Source organism: Rhinatrema bivittatum, chromosome 4 (assembly GCF_901001135.1).
Source record: "Rhinatrema bivittatum chromosome 4, aRhiBiv1.1, whole genome shotgun sequence".
Lineage (NCBI taxonomy): Eukaryota > Metazoa > Chordata > Amphibia > Gymnophiona > Rhinatrematidae > Rhinatrema > Rhinatrema bivittatum.
This window is the reverse complement of record NC_042618.1, coordinates 149,205,725-149,225,149: the sequence shown is the minus strand read 5'-3', so window position 1 is coordinate 149,225,149 and position 19,425 is coordinate 149,205,725. Positions and strand designations below refer to the sequence as shown.

Genomic DNA, 19,425 nt, shown 5'->3' with positions numbered 1-19,425 from the left:
ACATTTCAGTTCCATCATTTATGACTCAGTATTGTGGAACTGCAATACATGTAGGTAAGTATAGCCAGGTAATTACAGCAAAAATAGAAATAAGAGTACAGATAGAAGTCAAAGTGCCTCAGAAGATGAATCAGGACAAGCAGAAAGAGGGAAATATTCACTGGGTGCACGTATCACTAGCTGTTTTAGAGTGTGACCATATGTGGAGCAAATCTGAAAAGGATAAGGGGTAAAATTTTCAGACATAGAAGTTCATCATATAATATTATTATTAGTGATGACATGCAAGGTCCTGAGGTCTCTTTCCCAGGGCAGTGCGTACAATAGAGGACACAAAGGCAGGTATAGCAATAATGTATTTGCCAGGTAAGTACAGCCAGAAATAGAAATACATGTAGGCCCAACTTGAATTATATTGAAGATATGCACAATACTGAGTGATAAATGATGGAACTGCAACCTGCTGCAATCAGGTACATGAATTGTGTGAGCCTTCACACTTCTGAATTGTATAACAATACCTGCAGCAGTTCTAGTGAAACTGAACTTTTATGTGAAAAATGTCATCAAATACTTGTAAAAATAGATGACAAAATGTGAAAGATATTTTAATTTGTATTGTTGGTAAATCATAAATGTTCTTTCAATTATAGAGCTTAAAATATAGTTGCATATTTTCATGCACATGATTGTTCTAGATCTTTGCCACACCCAGCGGCTTGAAGTATATTTTTAGATTTTACTGTATATGCACAATCCATGTTTTGACTTTTGTTTTTAATGATTTTGTTAGTTATTGCATCTAGTTTTATGTTCACTTGAAAAACATTTACTATCAGCAAGCCAAAACTCTACAATGAGTTTTTATTGAAATCATAAGAAATTAACAGTAAAGAAACTACTGTTGTCACAGACTGTACTGTTAAAACTTTGAAATTATTTGATGAAATGCTTAATGCTTGTTTGTACTATTTATAAAGCATCAATTTTTACACAAATATTGTTTTTCTTTCAATTATAGAACTTAAACTATAGGTGCATGAAAACATGCGTGCAGTGGTTTAAGGTTGTTATCACACAAGTACATTTTTAGATTTTATTGTACACATACAGTCAATATTTTGAGTTTTGTTTTTAAGGATTTTGTTGTTTTTTACAACTAGTTTTATGTTTAATTTATGTTTATATTTACTATCAACAAGCCAAAATACTACAAAGTAGTAATGAAACCACTGTTGTCACAGACTGTACCATCAAAACTTCGAAATAATTTGTTAAAATGGTTAACTTTTATCTGTACTTGTTACAGAGCATCAATTTTATAAGAATGCTATGTTCTTCTTTCAGTTATATAGTGCCTAAAACATAGGTGCATGAAAATGTGCACGCGGTAGGTCTAATGTGTTGCCAAGCCCTGTACATTTTTAGATTTTACTGTCCATGTAGTCGATATTTTGAGTTCTTTTAAAGATTTTGTTAGTTTTTGCATCTAGTTTTATGTTTTATGTTCAATTTATGTTTATATTTGCTACCAATAAGCCAAAATACTAGAATGTGTTTTTATTATTGAAAATCATATGACACAAACAGTAAAGAAACCACCGTTGCCATAGGCTGTATCATCAAACTTAGAAATAATTTGACAAAATGGTTAATTTGTGTCTCTACTTATTGCAGAGCATCTGTTTTTACATGAATCTTATGTTTTTCTTTCAATTATAGAGCCTAAACATAAGTGCATGAAAACATGCGCACTGGTTAGTCTAGGGTACTGACAATTTTGGTGGGTCTAGTGATAAGGGGGAGGTATTTGGCCAGGTAGAAGACCCTGACAGTACCAGCTATGTTCCTGACTCCAGCCTGCTCCAGACTTGGGGGTTACCCTATTCACCAGAACCAAGCTGTGATATTCTGCTTGCTCCTGCTGGTTGAGTCCTCTGGATGAAGAGATGACCTCCAATTCTTTCAGGATCTCAGGCCTCTCCTCTTGAGGGGAAGATCCTTGCAAGGTCCTATTCCCCTTAGAGGGTCCCTAGCCTTCCCAGCCCCTAGCTGGGTTCTCCAGATGATCACATTTTCTGGGAGTCCCTATACCCTACCTCACATTGGAAAAAGCAACAAAAAAGAGGGCAAAAACCCACAAAAACCCCACACTTTTATAGTTCCTACTTTAACCTTGGGCACCCAATTAGAAAACTCCAAAACTTTAAAGGAACAGATACATATTTCCTCATAATAATATGTTTATCTATTAATAAATGCTCAATTACCCAGAATGCCATCCAGTGGCCAACCAGTATTACTACATGCACCAACATTTAAAACATTTTCCAAAAACCAGATACATTGATGATTCCCGGGGTTTCCCATACCAAAGCCTTCTATATGCCCATCAAGCTCACAAAGGGTACACCAAAAATTGAGGTCACCCTACATTTGCATCATGACTCATTGTCCTTGAATTTCTCTTTTTTAGGGAACATGCACATTTCTGCATTTTGTGGCCTGTTTGTCATCCATAAGAAGGTAAGAGAACCTCATTATCAGTCTTCACTTCTCTCCCTTTACACCCTTCTTCATGAACTCCATTCACTGGACAAGTCAGTCTTGTCTGTGCCCTTTTCCTTCACTGTCAATTCCTGAATCTGTGCTTTCTGCCTTGCTGCACATATACCTGGAATAGATTCCCTGAGTTGGTATGCCATGCTCCCTGACTGACCACATTCAAATCCAGTCTGAAAGCTCAGCTATTTGAGGTTGCTTTTAATGTCTAACCATTTTGCTACAATAAATACACTTCCCATTAACTCTTGTTTGTCATACATGTTTGTCTTGACTAGACTATAAGCTCCATAGAGCAGGGATTGCCTCTTATATGCATCTGTACAACTCTGCATATATCTAGTAGTGCTATATAAATGATACATTTTTTATTTATTTATTTAATGGTTTTTCTATACCGACATTCGTTAGATACATCACATCACATTGTAACATAAACAGTAGCAAAAAATTGCTTTTACAGAGAACATATGAGTTAAAACAGTATAGTTGTGGTTACAGGGGGAGGGACAGTAGGAGAGAAAAATGGATGAAACAAACAGTAGGGGTGGAATGGTATTAGGAATTTGAGGGTTGTGGGCTCGGGTAAGTTATATATATAACTGGGGAAAGAGTATACATGCAACGGCGGGTTACTATTTACAAATTAGGGTAAATTATATATAGAAAAAGCAATCATTTATTACATCTTGTACAGGTATTGACAGATAGGGGGGTGGGGAGAAATGGTGTGTAAGAGTGTATATGTGATGGGTTAGGTGTATGCTTGCAAGAACAGCCAGGTTTTTAGTTTTTGTTTGAATTTTAGTGAGTTTGATTCTTGTCTTAGATCGGGGGGGTAGGGTGTTCCATAGTCTAGGGCCTGCGATGGAGAGGGATCACTCTTTGGTGGAGTTGTAATGGGTAAGTTTTGGGTGTTTAAAATTGCTGTGTGTTGAGATCGGGTTGGTCTATTATTGTTGCGGAAGGCTAAGGAGTCATTAAGCCATTTCATACTTGGTTATGGAGGGTTTTGTGTATGATGTTGAGGGTAGTAGTAGTAAATGTTGAGGAATAGTTGTAGTAGTAATAGCTAGGGATATGCATTTGTTTTAAATTAATTTCAAAACTGCAAGAATCAGGCAAATTGTTTAATTCAGGGGGCCCCAAAATGAATAGAAGGCCTTCCGAATTAAACAATTCTTATTTATTGCAATTGTTTAAAATGAATGCATCAGGCCTAAGCCTAGGCTGGGCTTCACCTATGGCACAGGCTGAGGCCTAAAGCAGGAGTTGTATCCTATGCCCAAGTATAACACTGGTGTCTTGCCCTAGGCCTAGGCCCGAAGCCGGGGCCTCGCCAAGGGCTTAGGCCAAGGCCCAAAGCAGGGGCCATGGCTTAGGCCTATATGAAATACTGGTGTCTTGGCCTAGGTCCGGGTCAAACCCAGGGCCTCGGCCGAGACTCGAGCCCCGGTTCAGTCACTTACCTGAGAGATTGGGTATCCAAGGGCCAGTTTGGGTCCTGATGCCTGAGCCTTGGCCTGGAGGCCAGATCCCAATACCAGGGCCTCAACCCAGACCTAGGTCTGATGCCAGGGCCTGGCCTGGAGGATAGGTCCTGATGCCTGGGCCTCAGCTTTAGCAGGGGGTCAGGTGAAGCCCGGAGCCCAAGCCTCACAGCTTCATCAATGCCGTTCTCTTCTTTGTTCTTTAAACCGACTCCATTCGCTGGGCTGACACCGGAGTTAATTAACTCTAGTACAGTCACCTCAGTGGATGGTACCATTTTGATATATGGCATTGTAAGGCATTGCCATACATCAAAATGGTGCCATCCGCATGGTGCCAGTTTAAAGAAGGAAGAAGAAAGAAGAGGACAGGGATGATGGAGCTGTGAAGCCTGGGCTCTGAGCCTGGGCCAGGGCCTGACCCTAGGCTGAGGCCCAGCCAGTGGGACCCAGCATCTGGCCTGGGTCTGGTTTGAGGCCCCAACATCAGGACCCAGCCTCCGGGCTGGGCCCCCGCATTGGGCCTGAGTCCAGGCTGAGGTTCCAGTGTCAGAACCCAGTCTCCAGGCCAGGTCACAGCATTGGGCCTGGGCCCAGGCTCCAGGCTAGGCTGAGATACAGGCTTCAGTATTGAATAGGCCGAGGCTGCAGTAATCTAACATAGCCTCGGCCTAGACTTAACTAGCAGATCCTCACTGGACCAGTTAAGTGGGGACCAGGGAGGTTCTTGGCCCCAGTATCTCTCAGGGTGGGAGGGATGGTGGGGGGAGGATGGGATGGGAGATCTTAGGAGGCCCCAGTTTCTCTTTGGGAGTTGTTTTTGGGAGGTTTTATTATTTTAAATATTTGATTCATTTTTTTACACAAATGAAACGAATCAAACATTCCACAAACTGAAATTCATGGAGGAAATAAAACCTCCCAAAAACAAACTGAAAAATGAAAACACATTTTTTTTTATCCCTGCACATTCCTAATAATAGTTCCCAATGTTTTTCCTGCATCCTCTGGCAAAAGCACACATTTAGGGGCAATATTTGTTCTCTCTCCAACTGTCCCCAACAGTTCTGAGATACCCTAAATGTCCACTGATGGCCATGGAGCAATAGAGTTGCTCTCTTTCTGTCTTCAACCTTTCCTAATGTTCCTCTCAGGGCATGTATATCTAATATATGGCATTTCCTCCTGTGATCGATCAACCAATAATATATTTACTAATGAATGAATGTAATAAATTTCAATCATGCCGTAGTAGGGTGCCTACAAATTTATGCTAGGAAAAAGATTTGTTGCAGCCTTATCTGGTCTTATGGATGTCTGAAACTTCTCAGCTACATTATTGCAGAACAAATATTATGTGGTTGAAATAAGACATGACTTGCTTGCTTTAGAGACTTTCATCTAGAGGCATTAAAAGAGAAGCCCTTTAATTTTTCTGAGTTTTCCAGAATGGTTCATGATGCTATTAGTTTTACCGACTGCATCATTAGAGAAATGGGTTGTATGTCCCTTAAACCTTCTGTATTGGGTAATAAATAGGGTTGCTTTAAAGAGCAAGATGTCAAAAGCAGATAAGTCTTTTGTACTGTAATGAGAGTAATGATGAATAATGGTACTTATGTGCAATAAATTAAGTCTTGTCAGTAAACATCCTTTTTACTCAGGCTATGCAGTCTTCTAATATACAGTACCGCATTATAAGCAATCTGTTGAATTGAATGTGAAATTATCTGAAGCAGTATACAGTGGAAGTCACTTGAACAAAAAAGGAAAAAAGTAGTGCAAGTAATAAAACTGTGTCCTACAGCTTTAATTATAATGATCTATATTTCTACAGGATAGCATCTTGCATACAATTCCAAACACTGACACAATGAATGTTTCCAGTCCACCTCATCATCACCAGATACACAACTCCTGTGAAGTAGATGACTATGAAAAAGTTTACGAAGGCAAAAGGAAAGAAGAAAACTATTACTGAAATGATTATTTATTAACCATAATATAGGAAAATCCAAGGGAAATAAAAACATACAAATTGATAGAAAAAGGTCCATCTAGTTTGCTTGTTTTTTTTCTACATATAGTATAGTGAACATACGGATCTCTTCTCATTTCACCACCAGTATGGCTCCCTTGTGATTGTCCTATGCCTTCTTGAATTGCAATACTTTTAAATACCCCTGCCAGCTTCATTGGGAAGCTATTAAATACATTCATCATCCTTTCTCTGAAGAAATACATTCATTAGGGATATGCATTTGTATGAAATGAATGGGTGAAATGCAATGAATGAATCTATTTTTGTTTCATTTGTAGCTATGGAGGGTGCCCATGAAATTAAACAAAATTTTTTATCTCATTTGTTTGTTTCCCATTCAAGACATGGGCCATTCAAGTCTGTGTCTGTGCTGAGCAAGCAAACAACAGGTGTAGATGTAACGGGTAGCTTCATGCAACACGCCAGCGGCACATGTCATATGCAGTCGCACAAACACTAACCCAGTCGGTTGCAGTCAGTAGGATTTCATTAGCTGGAATCTGCTAAAAAATCAGATCAAATTTAATTAATGACCTCTGACGCAGGCAACATGAGGATGGGAGAGAGAAAGAGTAGGGAGGCACAGAGGGAAAAACAACAAATAACACCTGCTTAAAATGGGCTTAAAACATTGAAATAACAGGGAGCTTATATTATTACAACTTTGATATTATGAAACAGAACTGTACAAAAAGGAATAAGGACTTTTTGGTTATTTGTAGAAATAACCAGTCACAATAAACTAACTCCCCTTTAAGTTGCACATTGGAATAATCCAGCACAGTTTACAAGTACACCCAAAGAAAAAGCACTTTAGTCAAAAATAAAGAATATTTCCAACAGAATATAGCCAATAGGAGAAATATTTCTTATATTACTATTATGTCTGCTACACTCATCCCTCTAAAATTCAAACCAATGGCTATATTTGCTAATCTCTCAGAATAGTGTAATATAATTCTGAAAAGCTCATCCAATCATGTATGGTTGCTCTAGAGGAAAGCAGAACTTGAGGTTTGGCCAAAACCACAAACCTTACTATTGAACAGTAACATGCCTTATACACATCACCTTCAGCCACTTGGTCTAACATTGATTAACCACTATCATACCTTGTATTTCTTTAAATACACAAGTGCAGTTTCCTGTTTCCTTTTTATATTCAACCCACAGTAAACTTAACCCTTAATGACTGGAAAACTCTTGAAAGAACCACTGTATATATATTCATCTAACATATCAACTTGTCAACTGGTTTTATGGTGCATCCTGCCTTAGTCTTCTTTACTAGGTGGATTTTACTCTCAATTTCCTGGTTTTCAGTTTTGCCAACAGTTTGCTCGTTGAGAGTGCTTTCAGCGGTAGTGTCAATGTTGTTCTCTTTACTTGCCCCACTATTCTGTGACTCTGGTTGAGGGTCTGTGTCAGATCTCCTGCATTTGATATCTGTTGTTTCTCAGTGATTTCACCATCCTGCAGTATGCTACATAGGTCATCAGTAATTTCTCTACAGGCAGTTTCTGGTTCTGAACTTTCAACTTCATTTGGCTTTGCAATTTCATTTTGAAGTAACCAATTCTCTGCTGTTTTCCTCATCCAACCCAAGATTCAAATTTTGGTCATTCTCTGAGTGATAAACTATTTTGCTCATGCCATCTATTGCACTGGTGTTGATAGATGCTATTTCTTCAGTCTCAATTTCTAATGAAAGAAAATTAAGCAGCATTACCAGATTCCTGTGGACAATATTTTTGCTCCCTAGTTCCCATATTGCAAATTCTCAGTGCAAGAATTGGGGGATTTACTTCTATCATTTCATACTGTACTGTTTCCCATTTAACAGCAAGTTTCCATTTTCCCCTCTCTTTCTTATTATACTACACTGTCTCCTTATTTAAGGCAACTTTCCTTTACCATTTGGTTATACTGTTTTGCTTGAGCTCTTTCCTTTTCGGTTGCATTTTTCTGAGCTATTCTAGAAGCTTCAGCAAAGATGCTACAAATTTATCATAGCAGACAACATCATCATCTCCTAAGACATTCTGGAAAAGGACATCAACTAGCAGATGGGAAATGCATCCAAAAAGATAAAATGGAGCACATCCTGTTGTCTCATTCATTGTACAGTTGTACATGAACGTCAGAAAGCTGATAACCTGTAGCCATTTACATTTAGCACATAGTGGCAAAGCTCTAATCATGTTTTCTATATATCAGTTAAATCTTTCAACGTGAACATTGCCAGCTGATTGTATGAGATTTTTTCATACCTGCAATTTCTAACAATTCATGAATTAGTTGAGATTCAAAACAGGTTCCTTGATCACTAAACTAAAGAGTAGTAAATCACCTGGACCGGATGGTATACATCCAAGGGTACTAAAGGAACTCAAAAATGAAATTTCTGATATATAAGTTAAAATTTGTAACCTATCATTAAAATCATCCATTGTACCTGAAGACTGGAGGGTGGCCAATGTAACCCCAATATTTAAAAAAGGCTCCAGGGGTGATACGGGTAACTATAGACCAGTGAGCAACTTCAGTGCCGTGAAAAATAGTGGAAACTATTCTCAAGATCAAAATCGTAGAGCATATAGAAAGATATGATTTAATGGAACACAGTCAACACAGATTTACCCAAGGGAAGTCTTGCCTAACCAATCTGCTTCATTTTTTTGAAGGGGTTAATAGACATGTGGATTAAGGTGAACCAGTATATGTAATGTATTTAGATTTTCAGAAGGTGTTTGACAAAGTCCCTCATGAGAGGCTTCTATGAAAACTAAAAAGTCATGGGATAGGAGGCGATGTCCTTTCATGGATTACAACAGATATTTTCGGTTATCTGCAATTGAGTCACTATGTTAAGACCCTGGGCTCCCCAGAGCAGCATCCCGCAGCGTTTAGGGCATTAGATAAGATTTTTAAGTTTGACCGCAATAGGGACCCATCGCTCTCCTCTTATCATAGACGGCTGGCCAGTGGAGCCACCATGGATTCTTACCCAGTCTCTGTCTCTCGCTGGAACAGGGATGGGGTATTCCAACTCACCGTGCCCATTTTTTCTATTAGTATAAAGAGCGCCTTGGCGACTACTGGTAATATGTACTACCGGGAGATGCATCTTAAATTTTTACGCCGAGATTATCTGTCTCCCCAGATTGCCTTTCGCGCAGGTCTTGCTTCCACAGATAGGTGTGTACGCTGCGGGAGGGTGACAGGGACCATATCACATGTTTTTTGGGAATGTCAAGTCATAAAAAATTACTGGCAACAAATCCTTGCCTATTTAGAACCGATAGTGGGAGCCAGGTTGCCGCTATCGCCTTATGTATGGCTGTTCCACTGTGTCACTCGTCACTTAGTGCTGCAGCCAGGTTTACGGGACTTCCTGAGAAAGGCTGGGTTGGTCGGAAAGAAGGTGATCCTCCTGAATTGGCGAACCACGGAATCTCCTTCCTTCTGGTCGTGGAGGAACCATCTACACAAATTGATGCAAATGGAAAACCTTTTTGCTCGAAACTCGCCCAGAAGACGAAAACTTTTTCTTGGCACTTGGGACGCTTATCTGCAAACACTGCCCCATAGGGATGTGAATCGTTTTCCATATCGTCTTAACGATAGAAATCGTGTGCCAGGGCAAGAAAATCGTCTTAGGCACGATTTTTTAGTTAAAAAATCGTTAAAAATCGTTTTTTCCGATTAGTGCGCACTAACTGGGAGTTAGTGCGCACTAACTGAAAATGATACAATTTGACACTTTTCAGGTCAGTTAAGGTCAGTTTAGGAATGAATATGTATTCCTATTGGCTGCCCTCTTATTTATTCATGTTACCAAGTTTCCTACTGACAGTATATGGGGGATGGGAAATGGAAACAGTTGGTAGCTTGACAAAACAAGTAATGTGATCAGTCAATGTGACTAGAACTTGTGCCCTAACCCTGATACCAGGGGTATTGTGATCTTCCTGCACACAGTGCCCTATTCCTGATACTGGGGGTGTTGTGATCTTCCTGCACACAGTGCCCTATTCCTGATACCGGGGGTGTTGTGATCTTCTTGCACACATCCCGATATCAGGGATAGGGCACTGCATGCAGGAAGATCACAACACTCCTGGTATTAATAGGGATAGGGCACTGCATGCAGGAAGATCACAACACTCCTGGTATTAATAGGGATAGGGCACTGCATGCAGGAAGATCACAACACCCCTGGTATCAGGGATAGGGCACTGTGTGCAGGAAGATCACAATACCCCGGAGGAGTGAGGGTCAGGCAGCTCCCCCCTGTCTGTGAAGCCAGCCTCTCACTAGTAATGCAGGGAGGGAGCTGTCTCAGACTTCACCATCCTCCCCCCCCCCCTTACCCACACACCATTCACTAGCTGGGACATGGGGGAAGTCAGGAGTGAGGGTCAGGCAGCTCCCCCCTGTCTGTGAAGCCAGCCTCTCACTAGTAATGCAGGGAGGGAGCTGTCTCAGACTTCACCATCCACCCCCCCCCCTCACCCACACACCATTCACTAGCTGGGACATGGGGGAAGTCAGGAGTGAGGGACAGGCAGCTCCCCCCTGTCTGTGAAGCCAGCCTCTCACTAGTAATGCAGGGAGGGAGCTGTCTCAGACTTCACCATCCTCCCCCCCCCCCCCTCACCCACACACCATTCACTAGCTGGGACATGGGGGAAGTCAGGAGTGAGGGTCAGGCAGCTCCCCCCTGTCTGCGAAGCCAGCCTCTCACTAGTAATGCAGGGAGGGAGCTGTCTCAGACTTCACCATCCTCCCCCCCCCCCCTCACCCACACACCATTCACTAGCTGGGACATGGGGGAAGTCAGGAGTGAGGGTCAGGCAGCTCCCCCCTGTCTGTGAAGCCAGCCTCTCACTAGTAATGCAGGGAGGGAGCTGTCTCAGACTTCACCATCCTCCCCCCCCCCTCACCCACACACCATTCACTAGCTGGGACATGGGGGAAGTCAGGAGTGAGGGTCAGGCAGCTCCCCCCTGTCTGTGAAGCCAGCCTCTCACTAGTAATGCAGGGAGGGAGCTGTCTCAGACTTCACCATCCTCCCCCCCCCCCTCACCCACACACCATTCACTAGCTGGGACATGGGGGAAGTCAGGAGTGAGGGTCAGGCAGCTCCCCCCTGTCTGTGAAGCCAGCCTCTCACTAGTAATGCAGGGAGGGAGCTGTCTCAGACTTCACCATCCTCCCCCCCCCCTCACCCACACACCATTCACTAGCTGGGACATGGGGGAAGTCAGGAGTGAGGGTCAGGCAGCTCCCCCCTGTCTGTGAAGCCAGCCTCTCACTAGTAATGCAGGGAGGGAGCTGTCTCAGACTGGTATCAGGGTTAGGGCACTGTGTGCAGGAAGATCACAACACTCCTGGTATTAATAGGGATAGGGCACTGTAAGAGATGACTGTAGTAGATTGAATAAAGATCTGATGTTTCTGCTCTCCTCACACCAAACAAAAACAACACACAAGCAGAGAAGCCCTTCTTACAAAGCTGAGCTAGTGAGTTAAGTAGGAGGAAAAGTAAACATACTGGTGCCAGTGTGGCTACTTAAAAAATACACTTACCAACAATCAATTACATATATTTGAACTGTGTACAGTTCCAGCCAGGACCACCTTTCTAAAATGCACAGTGATTGGCAAATTCAACATGCACTAGCATTTCAGGTGCCTGCTAACAAAAATAATAAACAAACAAGTTCTAGTCACGTGAGTGCTGATCATTACATTACTTTTTTTGTCAAGCTTCCAACTGTTTCCATTTCACATCCCCCCAACCATATTGGTAACATCAATAGATAAGAGCACAGCCAGCCAATAGGAATACATACATACATATTCATTCCTAAGTGACCTTTACTGACCTGGGAAGTGTGAACACTTTGTTTCATTTTCTGTTGGTGTTCGTTAGTTTCCAGTTCCATTTCCCATCCCCCCAACCATCACCTCAGTGGTAACCTTGGTAACATCAATAGATAAGAGGGCAGCCAGCCAATAGGAACACATATTCATTCCTAACTGACCTTCAGTGACCTGGAAAGTGTTTATTTGTATCATTTTCAGTTAGTGCGCACTAAATCGAGTTAGTGCGCACTAACGGGGAGTTAGTGCGCACTAACTCGAGTTAGTGCGCACTAACACGATTTAACGATTTTTAACGATAAATCGTTAGAATTTCTATTGTATCGTGTTCTATAACGATTTAAGACGATATAAACATTATCGGACGATAATTTTAATCGTTGAAAAACGATTCACATCCCTACTGCCCCATAGAACTCGCAGTCTCGTTCTGAATGACTGAATCTTTACCAAGTTGAGGAATATCCGGACTGGAATTAACTTCTATATAATTTTGGTCTCTGAAAGAGGGAGGGGGGTAGGGAGGGGGGGAAGGGATTACAGGTCTTCTTGAACTTCACTGTTGATTGAAACGAGTGATCTTTGTTAGTTTTTCTTGACACTTTGTTCTGCTGCGTTGTTTTGGATATGTTCGTGTCATGTGTGTTTTCTTTGACTTTGCATACACTCAATAAAAATATATTATACATAAAAAAAAAAAAAGACAGGAAACAGAGAGTAGGACTAAATGGTCAATTTTCTCAGTGGAAAAGGGTAAACAGTGGAGTGCCACAGGGATCTGTACTTGGACCGGTGCTTTTCAATATATATATAGATATAGATATATATATAAATGATCTGGAAAGGAATACGAAGAGTGACATTATTAAATTTGCGGATGATACAAAATTATTCAGAATAGTTAAATCACAAGCAGACTGTGATACGTTACAGGAGGACCTTGCAAGACTGGAAGATTGGGCATCCAAATGGCAGATGAAATTTAATGTGGACAAGTGCAAGGTGTTGCATATAGGGAAAAATAACCCTTGCTGTAGTTACACAATGTTAGGTGCCATATTAGGAGCTACCACCCAGGAAAAATATCTAGGCATCATAGTGGATAATACTCTAAAATCATCGGCTCAGTGTGCTGCAGCAGTCAAAAAACAAACAGAATGTTAGGAATTATTAAGAAGGGAATGGTTAATAAAACAGAAAATGTCATAATGCCTCTATATCACTCCATGGTGAGACCACACCTTGAATACTGTGTACTAGGAATGTGAATCGTGTGATCGATCATCTTGAAGATCGATTTTGGCTGAGGGGGGGGGGGGAATCTGATGGTCTTAGTTTTTTAGGTTAAAAATCATTTTATCGGGGGAGGGGGGAGGGCAGGAAAACCGGCACACCAAAACAACCCTAAAACCCACCCCGACCCTTTAAAATAAATCCTCCACCCTCCCGAACCCCCATTTGATTTGCCTTAAGCAAGGTGTGTCTAGTGGAGGTCCAAAGTTGATGTAGTTCATCAGCAGAAAGTTGGGCCACCGGAGATGGCACAGTCACAAGAAGAGGCAGAGGTGGGCGAGGTTGCTTGCCATAGACTAGTTGAAATGGAGATGAGCCGGTGGCAATGGAAGGGTGTGAGTTGAGAGTGAATTCAGCCTATGGAAGCAAGTTTGTCCAATCGTCTTGTTTACTATTGACATAGATATGTAGGAATTGTTTGAGGGTTTGATTGGTCCTCTCTGCCAGACCATTGGTTTGTGAGTGATCTCCAGAACCTGGCAGTAAATTGAGGTCCTCGTTCGGATAGGATGCTTTTGGGTAGACCATACAGGATGTACGTTGTTTTAGTAACGTCATCCGGAAAGAGGGTTGGCTGTAGGAGAAAGTGCATGTTGCACTGATTGATGAAGCCCCTACAGGAGCGGGGTTCACGTGCGAAGCGTGGAGGAACTGGTAACCGAATTATTGGATGGGCATCAGAGGTTGCTGGTACTGACGGCAAGGCAGGGTTCATGGGACCGATAGCATCAAACCGTTGGTTCAAATTTTCCACCGCAGAGACGAGGGCATCTAGTGTCTTTTGTTGGTCCAGGATTCGTTGGGCCATCCCTAGAATGACCTGATGAGCAGAGGCCTCTGCTGGGTCCATAGACTTGGCAAACTGTTATGAAGGTTGAGGAGATGTGGACCCTTAGTCCGAGGAGGAGTTGATACTACCTGAGGAGGCTGCTTCTCAGGTTCCCCCATCAGATGGCGAGGCTGAATTGAAGCAGGAACCAGTTGTATCTTCACCACTGGAAGCCCGTGCCCCCCCCCCCCCCCCCGGAGGAGCCCGTAGGAACCTGGACTGCTGGGACTTAGGTGGCCCTTGAAGATGAAGAATCGTCAAAGACCAGTCCGGGATCGAAAGCAAGAGTTCACTTACCACCGGTCCGAGGTCACACATCAGAGAATCATTGATTACCAGTACGAAGTCAAACACCAGAGGATCATCAATTACCAGTCCGAAGTCAAACACCAGAAAGTTGTCCAGGAGCCGGAACAGGAGAACCAGAGGCACCAACAGACTCACGGGAGTGAGCAGACTCGTTGCTAAGTCAAAGGACAGGAAGAAGAAACCTCCTTAAATACTTCCCTAAGCCTGACCTATCTGCTGCAGCTGAAGCTGGTTAAGGTGACGAGACCCCTTTAAATGCTTGCAGGAGGCGCAGCCTCACGCTTAAGAGAAGGGCCATCCGAGAGGGAACCAGGAAGTGCTGCCGTGCGGCCCAACGCCGTGAAGAGGAGGTCGAGAGCTGCTCCCTCCGTCGGGGAACCTGGCAGGGGCTCGGCCAAAGGAACTGCACCGAGGAGGGACAGCAGGGTCCTGCCACGGGGATGCCTCCCCGCCATCGTTGAGGTGCTGGCGACGGTCCCGATGCCGTGGAGGGAGGTAGGAGGGGCCAGCCGCAGACAGCCGCAGGTGGAAGTTATAACAGTAGAACCCCAGAGGGTAGAGAGAGCTTCCAGCAGCAGCAAGAAGCAGCAGAGCAGCTTAGACTGGACAAATCCAATCCTTGCTAACTCAAAGTCAGTCAGCAAATGGGCAGACTAACTACCCAGATGTTGTGATGTCACTCTAGGGGGATGCCCCCGAGGTTCGCACCAACGATGGAATAAAGGCGTGGGTAGTGCGCGTGCACACCCTAAGAGGCCCTCAGATGAATCATGGCGGAATGCCTTGCCATAGCCATTCCGGGGACGCCGGAGAGTGCGACAAGCAGACGCGGCAGTCGCCATTTTCCCAAGGTTGGTGGAGAAAGCGAACATTGAGGTGAGGCATGTGGGACGAAGCAGTCTGAGTGCGACGGACACAACATCAACCAGTCAACTAGCTACAGATGGACCAAAATCCCTTTCTTGCACATGAGATTCTCTTAATGAAGGCCAGTCTGCATAATGTTGGGAGTGGTGACTGAGGTCAAGCAATGGGGCAGGGGATTGCCTTGAATGGAAGGGATTTAAGGAAGCTGGAAGAGTGGTCGAAGATATGGCAGCTGAGATTCAATGCCAAGAAGTGCAGAGTCATGCATATGGGGAGTGGAAATCCGAATGAACTATATTCGATGGGGGGAGAAGGGCTGATGTGCACGGAGCAGGAGAGAGACCTTGGGGTGATAGTGTCTAATGATATGAAGTCTGCGAAACAATGCGACAAGGCGATAGCAAAAGCCAGAAGAATGCTGGGCTACATAGAGAGAGGAATATCGAGTAAGAAAAGGGAAGTGATTATCCCCTTGTACAGGTCCTTGGTGAGGCCTCACCTGGAGTACTGTGTTCAGTTCTGGAGACCGTATCTACAAAGAGACAAGGACAAGATGGAAGCGGTACAGAGAAGGGCGACCAGGAAGGTGGAGGGTCTTCATCGGATGACATACGAGGAGAGATTGAACAATCTAAATATGTACTCCCTGGAGGAAAGGAGGAGCAGGGTGATATGATTCAGACTTTCAGATACTTGAAAAACTTTAATGATCCAAAGACAACGACAAACCTTTTCCGTCAGAAAAAAATCAGCAGAACCAGAGGTCACGAGCTGAGGCTCCAGGGAGGAAGACTAAGAACCAATGTCAGGAAGTATTTCTTCACGGAAAGGGTGGTGGATGCCTGGAATGCCCTTCCGGAGGAAGTGGTGAAGTCTAAAACTGTGAATGACTTCAAAGGGGCATGGGATAAACACTGTGGATCTATCAAGTCTAGAGGGCGTGAATAAAGAGGAGGCATTCAAACACTGCACGGAGCGGCAGTAGCCACAGAGGCATTCACGGAGCGGGATGCCAGTGGCCAGTAGTTGGTGTTCCACCTTCATGGAGCGGAAGGATGGAGGGCTGCTATCTCAAAAAATAAAAAAATAAAAACAGGGGTGGGTAAGAGTATGGGGTAAGGGTGTGGCCTGCTTGTTACAGCGGTTGCTACCCCTAATTGAGCTGGACGTTCACTTGGATGCAGATACGGCGCTGCTCTCTAAATTGGTGGTGGGGTGGAGGGGAATTAGGGCTGGAGGGTACTGGAAGCCAATAGTAACAGGTGGGAGAGAAAAAAAGGGGAAAAAATGGATAAAGTGCGTAGCTTGCTGGGCAGACTAGATGGGCCTGGAATGCCCTTCCGGAGGAAGCGGTGAAGTCTAAAACTGTGAACGACTTCAAAGGGGCATGGGATAAACACTGTGGATCCATCAAGTCTAGAGGGTGTGAATAAAGAGGAGGCATTCAAACACTGCACGGAGCGGCAGTAGCCACAGAGGCATTCAAACACTGCACGGAGCGGCAGTAGCCACAGAGGCATTCACGGAGCGGGATGCCAGTGGCCAGTAGTTGGTGTTCCACCTTCACGGAGCAGAAGGATGGAGGGCTGCTATCTCAAAAAAAATAAATAAATAAAATAAAAACAGGGGTGGGTAAGAGTATGGGGTAAGAGTGTGGCCTGCTTGTTACAGCGGTTGCTACCCCTAATTGATTAGGGCTGGAGGGTACTGGAAGCCAATAGTAACAGGTGGGAGAGAAAAAAAGGGGAAAAAATGGATAAAGTGTGTAGCTTGCTGGGCAGACTAGATGGGCCGTTTGGTCTTCTTCTGCAGTCATTTTTATGTTTCTATGTTTCTATAATGAGAGCTGTTGGCAATGTAGTAGTTGGCCAGCCATATTGGTGCAACAATGATTCCTGGATACAATTGCTCCCCACTCTGGCATCTAATAATGCCTCGACTTGATCGGTGACCTCTCTGAAATTGATGCAAACCATTATCACCAATTATGGGGAGAGAACTGATGATTCCGGGTTGTCTTTCCAACCAGGCCCATGTTCAAAGCTTTCCTGGACTTCATGGGGCAGATACTAGTTGTCCTAGACTGGCAGAATATAGACAGAGGTTATTCTGTCTTCTTCATTTCTCCTCTGACGAGAGGAGGAGGAGGAGGGGTTCCAGATTCTGACACAGGTTGCTGGGGAAGGTAGAGCTTGGTGGTATCAAGGATATGGTGGAGGGAAGCGTTTTTCTCTTTGGCTTGCTCTTGGAGTCATCAGTCAATGCGACCTGCCAGTGAAATCAAGTCATGCAATGATATGGGAATGTCTTGGCCAGCCAATTCATTTTTTATTCTGCTTGAAAGACCTTGCCAAAATATGGCAGTGAGTCTGTCCTCCCTCTAGTGCAGTTCAGATGCCAGAGTATGGAATTCTATAGCATATTCTCTGAGAGTCCTTGAGCCCTGCTGAATCCAGAGCAGGTCAGCTGCAAGGAGGAGGTCTGCCCTGGTTTTTCCAATACTAGCTGAAAATGTTGGAGGAAATCTTGGAGGGTCCGGAGCAGAGGACTGTCACATTCTCATATGGGAGATGCTCAAGCTGGAGTAGTGCTGCCTAGCAGGGAAAGAACATAGGTCACCTTGGACTGATCGGTGGTGAATAGAGCAGACTGTAGTTCAAAATGCATGAGGCACAGATTGATAAATCTACAGTATTCTGTGGGATACCCATTATAGCATGGAGGTGGTAGAAGCTGAGGAACCAATCTGTGGCCAGACACAGAGTGGGAAGGAGGCAGGCTGCTGGAAGCAGAGCCTTTGCAGGTGCTGATGTCAGGGCGTCCATACGGTGCACAAGTCTTTTTCAAGCAGGGTGGTCACCTGGTTAAAAACCCTATAAGATTTGTGGGCTCTTGTTGCTGTGATAAGGTTGGCTAAACCTATGGCAAAGGCCCAGTAGGTCCTTAGTGATAACTGATGGAGCTTTGCAAGAGAGAGACAAGTCTGGAGCTTCACCTATACCAACCCATTTCCCATTGGGTTGAGCACTTGGGTTCCAGGGGCTGACAGGTCTTAGGCAAGAATCTCTTAGGAAGCTATGGGAGCAGAGGTCCAGAGGCAGGCTAGGTACAGTGGCAGGTGGCAGGCAAGAATGATCAGTGTCCAGGCTAGGTAGGTACAGTGGCAGGCGGCAGGCAAGAAGGGTCAGTGTCCAGGCTCTGGTCAGTGGCAGGCGGCAGGCAAGAAGGGTCAGTGTCCAGGCTATGGTCAGTGTGGCAGGCGGCAGGCAAGAATGGTCAGTATCCAGGCTAGGATCAAATTCAGAAGTCAGTCTGAGGGCAGCAATAGGGAACAAGGAAAAGGACTGACACAGTAGGGCAGAAAAGAAGGCAGTGGCTGGATAAAACCGGACTGAAGAGACGAGGCAGGCTTGGCTAGAATGCAGAAAGAAGCAGCAACTCACACTACATGGGAATGTGGGTGACCTGTTGCTGAGGCACTGGAGCACAGTCTGTGGAGCCCTTATATAGTAAGGGCTGAATTACATCATCAAGGGGCATCGTGGAGGCTTTCCCACTGTGAGCCCTTACAAGGAGGATATGTGCACATGCACACATGCCTACGGACATCCAGGGCAGGTGTAGGCTGGTGGTGATGAGAGGCCATTCTCAGTGGCGCTGGAAAGTCGGTGGCGTACTCACCACAGGACAGTGTTCACAGCATCCTGAGCTGCGCTGGATGGTGCTGGGGTGAGTACAGCAGTTCACGGGCCTTCCCGCAAGTCGCGTTACTAATAGACACACACAAACATGCTCTATCACTCACACAGGCAAGTTCTAGCACGCACACACAGACACAGACAGACTCTAACACAATATGCTTTCACAGACAGACACATACAGAAATGCTCTCATAGACAAACACATGTACATGCACGCAGACTTGCTGTATCACAGACACAGACAGACTCTAACGCGCACGCAGTCATAGACATGCTCTAACGCACACACATAGACATAGACAGGCTCTCCATTCTGAAGTGAGACAGCTTCAAGAATTTGTTCTCCCTTTTGAAGTCCAGCATGGGACAGAAGGACCCTCTTTCTTGAGAACCACAAAATAAATTGAATAACAGCCCAAGTCCTCCAGATCTCGTGAACCTGAA

At 44.2% G+C, this 19,425-nt stretch overlaps 2 long non-coding RNA genes across 3 annotated transcripts in view; one reads left to right on the top strand and one right to left on the bottom strand.

Moving 5' to 3' along the window:
- Positions 1 to 2,369: 2,369 nt before the first annotated feature.
- LOC115090191 overlaps positions 2,370 to 19,425 on the top strand; it is a 108,327-nt gene continuing 91,271 nt past the window's right edge. Inside the window, exon 1 of one of the 2 annotated variants that reach the window (XR_003856331.1) lies at positions 2,370 to 2,526. This is a non-coding gene — a long non-coding RNA (uncharacterized LOC115090191). The remainder of the gene's footprint in view (positions 2,527 to 19,425) is intronic. The other variant, XR_003856330.1, reaches the window with a different exon arrangement.
- LOC115090192 overlaps positions 5,386 to 19,425 on the bottom strand; it is a 90,392-nt gene continuing 76,352 nt past the window's right edge. The window contains exon 4 of the long non-coding RNA XR_003856332.1: positions 5,386 to 6,596. This is a non-coding gene — a long non-coding RNA (uncharacterized LOC115090192). The remainder of the gene's footprint in view (positions 6,597 to 19,425) is intronic.